The sequence below is a fragment of the Triticum urartu genome, chromosome 4 (genome assembly GCF_003073215.2).
Source record: "Triticum urartu cultivar G1812 chromosome 4, Tu2.1, whole genome shotgun sequence".
Lineage (NCBI taxonomy): Eukaryota > Viridiplantae > Streptophyta > Magnoliopsida > Poales > Poaceae > Triticum > Triticum urartu.
Genome location: NC_053025.1, coordinates 590496881 through 590508927, shown reverse-complemented (window position 1 = coordinate 590508927; position 12047 = coordinate 590496881). Strand labels below are relative to the sequence as shown.

The following is a 12047-nucleotide window of genomic DNA, read 5'->3' as shown; positions in this document are numbered from 1 at the left end:
ACATGAACTCTAAATCCCAAATTCGAGGAGAAAAAACAAAATATGGAGAAATTAGAGCAAAAGACAGCGAAAGAACGAGCTAAGAACTAAGAACTAACCTTGCCATCCCTTCCTACCATTGGTTTGCTCAAGCATTTCACAAATTCCCCCCCAACATTGCCATTGTCATCCCTCTTAGTGACAAACCGTTTAAGAGGGTCTGGGCGTGGGCAGTCAGGGCACCTTGTGAGCAGCACTGGTCCATACTGTCGCCATTTTGAGTGTGTGGCGGAGGAGGTAGACATTTGCGCTAAGTCATCGGAGAAGAGAAAGATTGGGGAAAGGGCATGAATGGGCGGCGGCGGGCGGACGGGCACGAGCGCTCGTCTCTTCTAGCTGCGAGGAGGTGGGTCCCGCGAATAGACAAGTGGTGGGTCCCATGCTTACATGGATAAGTGGTGGGTCCAGCCCCCAACAGCTAACGAGGGCATCAGTTGAGTTTAATAGCCATGTCGTGCGTGGGCTATTTACCTGCTCAAAATTGTCGCACCACAGCCATTCGCTCGAACAACATCGCACTCTTGCCAATTCACCTCAAATGTGTCGCACACGAGCTATTGGCCCGGTGCGCGCACGGCGTGCAGGGCGATGTCGTGGGGAGTTTCCTCGGCTTGGCGGCTCTCCTCGAGGAGGAGGAATGCACGACATCACAGGAAGGTGGGGAAGGGCGACTACATGGTGAGTATGGGAACAACATAGCGAAAACATGGATTGAGACCGTGAATCATGTTGAGGACCTGGTGGCGATCGCCGACATGTTCGCCAAGGTCCTCCATGTGGTCGTTGGCGCAGTCCTTGAGCCGGGCCAACTAGGAGAGGATGGAGGACGACCGCTGCTCAATGCGGCGAAAGTCAGTGGCGAGCAGAACGAGCCGCTTTGTTTTGGCTTACAGGACTCAGCAAGCATTGCTTTTCGAGAAATTACCAGAGACCCACAAGACAAAATATCTCAGAATTAACTGTAATGCATATGCTATTTAGTTACTTTCAAACAACAATAGTAGAATAAACGAGCAACCGCCAATTTTTTCATAGAAGCTGATGCAACATGTGGGCGATAGTTATCCAAATTACTCAAAGATGAAATGTTTCACAGATGATCGCCAACTTACAACAAGGTAACCATTCAGTTTACATTCCATCATTAAGCTTACAGTCATTTTGCTTCAAAAACCTCATGCTGCAGCATGCATCATAGAGTTTCCTCTGGCTCTATCTTGAGATCCAGGCAAGATCCGATACACGCGGACGAAGGACAGAAAGATAAAGTTCAGACAGAAAGACAGTTCACCTAAAGTAGCATTCAGTTCTACATGCAACACCCTCCGAAACCGATCATATGGCAGCAACATCAGGGTCAATGTTCTCAGGTTCACTCCGGCCAGCCTGTGCTTTCTGAAACCATTTTATATCCAGTCATTATGAATTCTACTGATTTTCACACCACATTGTACAGTTGACAGCAAGTCTCTTGTTGAACGAAAACTGATAGTAAGCGCAGGCAGTAATATACGCAACTGTTGCATTACCTTCTTCACTTCTTTTCTTTGTGTTGACCCTTCCTCTCCTCCTCTTGCTTTTGTTTAGGATTTTTCTCTTTCAGATCTAAAGAACAAGCAAAGGAGGTAATGTTAACTTGCGGACAGCAATCTGATACAGTTCAGTCTTCAGTGAGCATTGCTTATGAGAACATAATAGCAACAATTATCATCATCGCTATGTATGTACATGGAATACACAATCAAGTTGCCTTCGTAACACTGATAATGTTATGTATGTCTAGTACATGATCCACCGAGCAACAAATTAGGAGAACATCACCTTGATCTCTCAGCTAGGAAGTTTATCATGTAAATTAGGAATATATCTCTTAGCTTGGGCCTTAAGCCAACTACGGATAAGATCCACAATTTGTTACTCAGATCAGTTTGTTAGGTCTACATAAAGAGGATCCCCTGTGAGGAATAAAGCAAAGCAAGAATTAGAAGAAGAATTTAGAGGATCAAGACTTCAGGAAACTTCAAGGCTTTATATTAGGCCAGAAATCACGTGTAAGTTCTGTACCGTTAGTTTGTTATGTATTTCCAGATCTCAAGACTTCTCTGATAATCCTTGCTATCTACAGTAAAATTAGTTGTGGACTACAAGAGGATATTCTATCTGAGCTTGCCCCTGTAAGAACCTGTTAGTTATGCGTGAAGTACATAGTACTTATAATATATTAATCTACATGACATCTGCAGGGAAGGCACCAATCTGCTTGAACTGTTAAACAAGGTAGCATCAGATGTGTTGGATGGAACTAACGGACCTCATCCATTGTGAGATAACTACATCATCAAAACCTTTGGACGCTTCAAAGTAATTTGTATACCTATTTAGGAAGAGGCAATTGCTTAAGAATCGATAAGTTCGACTTAAAAAATCCATGAAATGAGCCCCTCCAGCAAATAAAATACAATATTTTCTTAATGTTTGGCCATATATCTAAATTGTTGTATAGATTTGACACAGAAAAAAATCCAATGTTATTTGTTTTAAAATAGTCTTTAATAATATATGTGGTCAGTGTTAGTTCACAACAGGGTTAAACATTCGTATGAGAGGAGAACATGGCAACGTGAAAGGAGAGCATGATTTGGAGAGGAAAAGATGTATTACAGCTGGCCAGATAAGAGATGATTGGCAGGGACTTGCTTATCACTGTAGAAGACTTGATTTTGAAATGCATATCTAAAACAAATATGTAGTCTAGTGCAGATGAATGGAAACTACTAACCCCAAAGGAAACAAATAGCCTAATGTGCAAGTAATGGACTTGCTACTGGCAGTACTAATGGTAATCTTTTACATGTTTTACAGTGGACAATGGGGTGTTACCAAGTCATGTGACATCAAAAGAAATGATGATTTCTATGCAGCTACAATGGTACCTCTTTTACTACAGACGGGTGTCCTCGGGACAAACTGCATACTCTGCTTAGACAGAATAAATGTCGCGCAGTTTACATATGGAATAGCTGCTTTAGGGCGTGAACTTCAAGTGTTGAAGGTCACTGAAGAACCTAAATATGAAGAGCATGCTCCTTCGGCCGTTGATCTGATGGATTTCTATTAAATGATGGGTGATGCATTAACCATCCACTATGTAGGTTCTGCTGCTCACAGCAAGGTTAGCATCTTGTTATATCTGTGACTCCTGAGTAATATAATCTGCATAACACAAATCTTGAAATGGCGCTTTTTGGAACTAAAACTTTGTATCCATACCCTGGAAGGTGTGCAGTTGTGTACTACTATTTTAATGTATTCTTTACAACCTCTAGAGTAGTTCTAATTTCCCCGAGTAGTTCTAAACTTCTAATTGTCGCATCGCTCTTCCCTTTTCTATCATTTGATATGTACAACTACTTTCCCCCCTGCTATTGTGTTCGGCTATTTAGCCACACATTTAAGCCAAACAAACATTAAGGTTGTGCTAGCTACTATCAAGGGTCAGGTCTGTCATACTTGTCAATTTAGTAAAGTTCAGGCGTACCAGGATAGGTGATACCAAATATCAAACATTTGCTCTAACAGGTCTTCCTATGATAAAATTAACTTCCTAAATCAATTGGCACATGCAGCTTTGCTCTTTGGAAACAAGTTTAGCAGTAGAGGTTGTTAACAGGGCGAACACATCTGCCACCCAAGCACCTTGAGTGTATTTTCTCAAAATGTAAAGCTTGAGTGTTTGTATCTGAAATTTTTGTGACCAAAATAGCAGGCATTTCTTATTGATTATAGTTTTTGACAAAAGGCTGATAGTTGATTTTTATTTTAAGTGTTTGCTGTTGTAATCTTGAATATCTTTATTCCAGAATGATTTGTTGGTAGGCAGTCAATTCAGTAGTCAACACAAATCCAACTTGGTATTTTCAATGCTCAGTGTAACTCTTCCATTCTAAGGGAAACTCTAACCATTCTACTCCACTAAGCTTTGCTCGGACCTAGCCGAACTCCTTGATTTGACGGAGTAAAAATCAAATTTGCAGAGTTCAACTTAGTCTCAACCGAAATTTGCATATCTTCAACCTAGCCGAACACATTGTCTTGACAATCAAAATTTAAGCATAAATTTAAACTTAAACCATAAACTAAACTACTATTCATCATCATCGCCATGGTAGTGGTCGAGCCAATCTTGTCTCGACATTCCACCACCCATTGGGTTCGGGCCGGTGCCTTCGTCGCGGAGCCGGGGAAAATGCACCGCCACTCCTCAACGTCGAACTCCTTCTCCTCCTTGCCGCCGCCATCGCCGCCTTGCTCCTCGTCATCGGAGATGACGTTGACCTCACCATTGACCGCCCGCTCCACCTAGACAAGCTCGGGGTACTGGCGGTGGTGGTCCGCTATGTACTCCTCGGCGGCAGCCTCCACCGTGATGCGCTCCCACGCCCCCGAGTCCTCCTGAGACGTCGCCGCATCCACCACCCCCGGCTGCGGCGGGACTAGGTAGGCGGGCGATGTCCCCCATGGGAATTTGAGCCGAGCCTTCACGTCGGGGAACCGCACCTGCCATCGTTCATATTCCATGGCGGTGAGCTCCGCCATGTGGAATGACCCGATCGACTTACTCTTATGGGTCTCCCGGTCAGTGATCTCACCACCCACGTCCCGCACGCTCGCTGGATAACCCCAAGGCATTTCCTCTATGGTTGCCATGATGGAGTGAGGTCGGGGAAGTCAGCAATACGGCGGGCGGAGGCCGCATCTTCTGGGAGGTGGGAGCTTGAGGACGTGCCACTTGAAGACGAAACACTGGTATGGTGGCACAGATCCGCGCTGCAGATCGGGAGCGAAACGTGGCGGCAATGGGATCCGGACATTCGGAGGATGGGGCGTCGAGGAATAGCTGGGAGAGTCGCCGACGGTGGGGATCAGGGAGGAGGAGAGGCAGAGGAGGCGGGGATGAGGAGAAATGGTGTATTTTTACTCGTACACCTAGCGGTGGAGTAAAAATAGGGGCGGCGAAGGCGGCTCATGATAATTTATCCTCCACCATGGAGTATTGCGGATCGGCTTGGTCCCGGTTAGAGGAGTAAAACCGGATTTTTACTCCTCTAATAGGTTATTGGGGATCGGTTAGAGTTGCCTAAACATGCCACAGATCTTCTATGAGCAAAGAGGGCAGTGGAAGGCAGCAACCCAATCCAAGGAGTTCCTTCGAACTCTTCATCGTTACTACAATAATGGCTACACAAATCCTGAGAAGCAGGATGCCATAAATGTGTGAGCTTCTTCATGTCTGCAAAAATCATGCTCACAAAACCAATCGAAAAAGCCGACATTGGTCTAATATTATTTCACACAAGATTTATCTGTTGTGTTTTCTTAAAGAGCAGGTTCTTGGGTGTTTTCCAGCCTCAACAAAGCGGACCTCCTTGGCGGAAGTTGAACTCGGATTAGCATTCCAATAACGGACGTCAAGGAACTTTAAGTGAAGAAACTGGAAGGTGCTGCTCTTTCATTAACAACAACATTGCTTGATGAGTTGCTGTCCAACATATTATGTACACAATTAGCTTTTACTTGGACACTGCTCTTGACTTTAATCAGACGGTATATCAAAGTAGAATTTGTTTTATAAAGGGTGGTTTAATTATTACTTAAAAGGTTTAAGCACTACACCCGGCGCATTATTTCAAAGTAGAAATTGTTAAATATAGTAACTTGATCCATTCCCTCATTCCATGGGCTGAAGGCCAATATGAGTCCCTACAACAATACAACTGCCTCTAACAAAAATGTCATTGTGGTTCTCACTTCTTGGTCCATGTATTATTTGTCAAAAAGGTGTCACCAATCAATAAATACCCCCTAACCCTAGCACACAACAGATAACCATTGGATATTCACATTGTTGCATAAATTTGTAGCACATGATTGCTAAAAAAGTAACTTTCGCGGCAAAACCTACCCAGTACAAGTACACGACTTAGTTAAATGCAAGAAAAAACAATGAAGTGACCAATGGCAAGGCAAATGAAAATGACTAGATAAGTAGTATATATCTTTGAGAAATCATTTCGTACAGGTGAAATAACTACGTGCTCTATGGGGCTTATGAATGATGCGGCCTGAGTTTCCTGTTTCTTTTGCATTGCTTTGCGTTGACGACTATCTCTTTGCTTATTCTGTAAGAGGTAGGACGACCAACCAGACGCACTACACGACAAAATGCTTTGGTTGGCACTGACTGTTCCAATTTGTGGTTGTCCATGGGTTCGTTGTTCACGTTGTGAGTGGCGCCATAGCCCATTCTTAAACATTTTCTCATACCACACGGCAAAATGCTTTGGTTGGATTTGGCTGCCTAATTTTCCTATCTGTAGCAGTCCAAGCATTGCAACGCACGAGCCTTTTTGCTAGTAAACTAAAAAGGCAGCCCTCCCTAGCTAAAATATGAGCAGCTTTGTTGGCATCTCGTCGTGTCCATGTCACTCGAAAATCACCAACGTCAGCCATAAAAAATCCTTGTTCTCCTGGATGGGAGATCCAAACATGGACGGATCAAGCTGTTCAGAACAGAGAGCACGAGCAACTCGTTGGATGTCAGCTTCAATCACTGCTCTTGTGAGGCCAAGTTCAGACGCCATTTGTACTCCCCTTCGGCAAGCAAGTAACTCCACATGCTCAGCAAAACAAACGTTGCAACAGCCCTGAATGTGTTTCTATAGTCTCGCAAAACCACTCAAGCCCCACCTCCCGACCCATTGTTATTCAGAGATCCATCTACATTTATTTTAATCCAACTCTCTTCTGGTGGCTCCCATCGTACATCCTTCTGCACTGCCGGGGCAGTCCCCTTTGATGCTTTAACTTCAAGCCACTCATCCAGGATTGTCAATTCATAAAAATTGTCAAAATTTCTACTTTCTCTTGCTGCATTACGGACCAGCCACATGTGACATAGGCTCATTATCATCACCGCACACTCGGATTCTTTGTTTTTGCACAACCAATTTAACAACCAGCAAGAAAGTTGTTGTTGCTTCTCCACGAACATAGGTGGACAGAATATCGAATTGATACCCCTCCTTCATGCAGTAACTCCCAGTAGTGCTTAGCATACGGACATCTCCAAAAGCGATGAAGAACTGTTTCTTCTCGCCCACACGCCAAGCAGAAAATTCCTAGTTTAATTCGTCTCCTATGTAACTCAGCACCGATAGACAGACCATTTTTTAACAGCCGCCAAACATGGACCTTAGCTTTCCCTAACACCTTTGTACTCCATAATTCATTCCAGACGGCATGCATGGCCGATGACGACGAGGCTTTCGGGACTCCTGTTCGTAATTCCTTGAGCTTCATCTCAAAGTGGTAGGCCGTGCGAACAGAGAACTGACCATTTTTCTTGAAGTTCCATGCGAGAAAATCCTCCCTTCCTGGTCCTCCAACTCTATTTGACAAATATCCGCCACATCGATCTCATGGAATACTTTGCTGAAGTGTGGTCATGTCCCAATTTTTCCCTGTATAATCTAGAAGATCATTAACATGATTCATATTCTGCGCATCTCTAACTCCCACAAGTTCATCGTTCCTTCCCTAGGAATCCAATTTTCTGTCCACACCTTGATCTTAGACCCATCTCCTACTCGCCACATTAGACCTTCCTTTAGAAGATGACATCCATGAATGATACCCTTCCATGTTGCAGAAGCACTCTTAGGAAATGACGCTTCCATGAAATCATATCAAGGAAAATGTTTGGCCTTTAAAACTCGAGCATACAACGAGTTGGGAATGGTGAGAATCCTCCATACTTGTTTTGCAAGTAGGGCTTTATTGAGAGCTTCATTATCCCTAAAGCCCATCCCTCCCACTTGTTTTCTTCTACACATCTTCTCCCATGCAATCCAATGTACCTTACGCTTCCCTGACCTGCTCCCCACCAAAAGTTTGAAGAAATATATTTCAGATTCTGGCACAATTTCTTGGTGAAATGGAAACAACTCATGGCAAAAGTAGGAGTAGCTTGAACTAGTAGAAAAAGGCCCATTTGTCTCGGTTCGGTACTAAAGCCCAATACCTTTAGTCCCGGTTCTTATACGAACCGGGACAAATGGGGCTCCACGTGGCCGCTATGGCTTGCCCAAGCAGGGAGGCCTTTTGTCCCGGTTGGTAGCACCAACCGAGACCAAAAGGCATCCACACATCAGCAGTTCAGGGGCTAGGGTTTTTTTGAAAGGGGGGGGGGTTGGGGGTTTTGGGGGTTTTGTAGGGTTAATTTAGGGGTTTCATATATTGTAGTTGCTAGTTAATAGAGAGAAGTGTCCTGTCTTATCTCCGTGCTTGGTCGACGCTACATACTATACGTATAGAGAGGACTCGACACGCTATCTAGTAAGAAAATGAAGGAAACCATTAAGTACACAAGATCGTCATGAACATATACAAAGAGAAGTGATTGACCTCTCTTTCTCCGAGAGATTGGTCAAACAACAAGTTTTCGTACATCTATCCGACGCTACTAGCTACATATATACAATATAAAATCTCTTAAAATCCCTAGCATCTGATGTCAAGTTCCACATGGTATTCTTCATCTTTATCTATGACGTGGTCAAGAAAGAATCCTGCCAATTCCTCTTGAATTGATTTTATGTGATCTTGTGGTAGGAGTTCATCCCGCAGCTGCCAAAGCTAATTTGAAGAAGGGGGTCAATACATATATATAAATGAAACTCAACACAAATGATGATAATAAAATAAAATTGTGAATATTATTACTTACGCACTTCATAATCTTCTTTACGGTAGCCCCGCTTAGAGGTCGTCTCATTGTAGATGTACTCACAAATGTAGTATCCACAAAAATTATTCCCGCCTTCCTGCCACAACCACTTTACGAGAAATAGAGGTCAATCAAACTGATAATCAAGCATTATAAATGGTATTGATGAAACTAGCTAGAATCAATGGGAGATGTGCGGAACTAGCTAGTAGTACTTACTTTCGGGTGTGTAAACCATAGCTTCCCTGGCAGTCCCGGAGCTTCTGCAGTGAACACTTTCCAAACCCTGCGAGACAAAAGAAATAATTATTACTTGATATCAGGAAATGAACAAAGTTGCCGATATGCTGCGATAATGATCGATTGAACTTACTTCTCGAGCATATCAGTCATGGCTGCATACTCGTTGGGATCTTTTCATCTTGAGTCTAAGACGGTTAATAGTCCCTGCTCAAGCTTAATCTCTAGGAGAATAAAGTGGAAGCTGCGCCCGCATGTATAACTCATTAATTACATTACTATAACCTCGAGTAATAAGGGAAACCGAATATGTACAAGACAGTAACACTCACTTGAAGTTGTAAGGAAAGAGTATTTTATCTTTGTTTTGATTTTGAAGCAACGATTTTAGCAAACTTGGCCTCGGCTTCTTTGGCATCATGTTTAACCGTCCATTCATCTATGATATTTGTGTTAACGAACCCAATATCATGGACTTGTCTTTTCTTGCATTCGACGATCTTCAATCTGCATAATATAGTGAGGATAATTATATATACATGCAATGAAAGAGCTGAGCTATATGTAGAGACTTAATTACAGAAGTAGTACTTACAGACAGTACCAAGTGATTATTATTTTATCGAGGGCATTCTGATTGAAAAACTGGAAGAACTCCTCATATGGAACAGACAACAGATCAATTCCAACGAGGTTGTGCTCCTCTTTAACTCTCATCGTCAAAATATCCTTCCCAGACTTGCATGTATCCATGTACCACTTATGGAATCTTCGCATCATCGTTGTTAGCGGAGGAGCTCCAGGTTTGACGAGAGGCTTCCCGTACCAGTATTTGTGTTCATCCACCTCCATTGTATCAAAATGTGCATCGTCGGGCAGGTAATCACCAGATTGATACCGGGCAGCATCCGCTGTAGATTTGCGGCGATATCGCTAGACACCTTCAGCGGGGGGCACGATTGGTTCGCCTGTTCGCCGAGCTGGGGAATTTTTTTCCTCACTTGAAGTAGTTCCCGACTAGCGCGCTTCTTTCCTACTTTTTTAAGAGCGAGGACATGGTTGTCATCCGGCGGAGGCGGTGGTGGTCACTTCAGGGCATCCAAAGTGCGCTTCAATTTCACCAAATCTATCTTCTCCTCTGGAGGTGGATGTTCCTTAGCTCTTTGCATTTCAAATAAGTCCTGCACATAGGCTTGAACGATCTCCGCATTTTCCTCCACGGTCCTCTCGTATGGTAACTTCTCAAGAGGCTTGCGAGATGGACTGAATTTGTATTGCCTCCCGCCTCTGGCTGTACTGTTAGATGCCAGAGCGGCCGAAGTGGCGGCGGCTGTCTTACTTTGTTGCTTACGAGGCGGAGAAGGAGGTGGAGTGCTACGAGGCCTAGGAGGAAGCGGGCTGCTCGGACGCGCCAGCGTAGGGGGAGAAGGAGGCGGAGTGCCGCCACGCGCCGGAGAAGGAGGCGGAGAGCTCTGATCACTCGCCGGAGGAGGAGGCGGAGTGCCCTGACTCGCTAAAGGAGGAGGCAGAGGCGTCCAGGTCAGAAGGTTGATGATCTCCTTCCGCCATAGACATGGAGTCTTCGGAGCAAGACCCAGCCGAGTCTCCCCTTCACCGGTAGGGTGGTCAAGCTCGAGGTCCTAAAATCCCTCCATTATTTCGTCCACCATCACAGCAGCATATTCTTATGGAATCAGACAGTAGTGAAAAGTTGCCCCGGGTTCAGGAGGTGCAACAGAGCTAACAACCGCCTTGACTTTGAAGTTATGCCATTGCGTCATAAGGTGGCAATGTTGAGCCTCCGTGATAGCATCGACGGGGTAGCTAGCAGGAGCAAGTCAGGCTGCTGAAGGAGCTCAGTGAAAGCCATGATGCTTCTCTGCTGAGATGGCGGGGGTAGCTTCTGGGGTAGCTCCGACATGTCGCTGGCTATCCTTGTCCTCTAGCGCTTGTACCCTTGCATGCAGCTTCTGTAGTTCGGTCTGCTCCACTTTCCTTCTCCTCTCCCGGGTTTTGTAACCGCCTGCCTCAGGAAACCCAGCCTTCCATGAAACGGAGCCTGGAATGCCTCGTGTGTCTATCCAGGGTCCTCAGAATTCCCGAGGGCCATTGTGAGCTCGTCGTTCTCTCTCTCGGGAACGAACGTCCCTTGCTGTGCTGCTCTGATATACTCCGAAGCTTTGTGACGGGTATTTGCAGTTGCTAGTTCGTCCAACGTCACTTCCCTATTTCAGGGTCAAAGGTTCCCCCAACCCCAAAGAACCAAGTCCTTGAATGGTCTGGCCTGTTCAATGTCTCTGGTTCGACCCCTTTATCAAGCAGGTCATTCTCAGCCTTGTCCCACAATGGCCGGGCTTTGAGGTAGCCACCTGACCCCGTGCAATGGTGATGCTTCTTCTTTGCAACATTTTTCTTGCTTGTCGCTGACATCTTCTACTCTTCTCCGATGTCTTGTGGGCCACAAATGCGTCCAAGTGATCTCTTATCTTCTCAAATCGGCCAGTGAATTCTGGAGTCTTGTCTTTGTCGACAAACGTTGTTTTCAACTTAGTTTTCCACCTCCTTAATAGATCTGCCATCTTCTTGAGAGCATGCGCCTTGAACAATGGCTCTATAGCTGGCTTCTCCGGATCCTCCTCTGGCGGTAGGGTGAAATTTGCCTTCAGCGCGGTCCAAAGATCATCTTTCTGCCTATCATTGACATAATACACCTAAGGGTCTTTGTTCTTAGGCTTATATCATTGGTGGATGCTGATCGGGATCATGTACTTAACAAGAACCTCGCACTGAGCAGAAAATGCTTCCTTGGTCCGGATGGGTTCAATCGGTTGGCCATCGCGCGCAATTGTTGTGATCGTGATCCTTTCATCCTGGCACAACTTTTTCTTCAGGCCTCGTCTCGTTACCGAAGTTTTGCTCGATCCGGAGGGCTAGAAAAGAAGAAATAAGAGAGTTAATATGTGTACATACCAAAACAATTAAT

At 44.8% G+C, this 12047-nt stretch overlaps 1 pseudogene; it reads left to right on the top strand.

The window, feature by feature from the left end:
* The first annotated feature begins 488 nt into the window (after positions 1-488).
* Positions 489-12047, top strand: part of LOC125554909 — a 29663-nt pseudogene continuing 18104 nt past the window's right edge.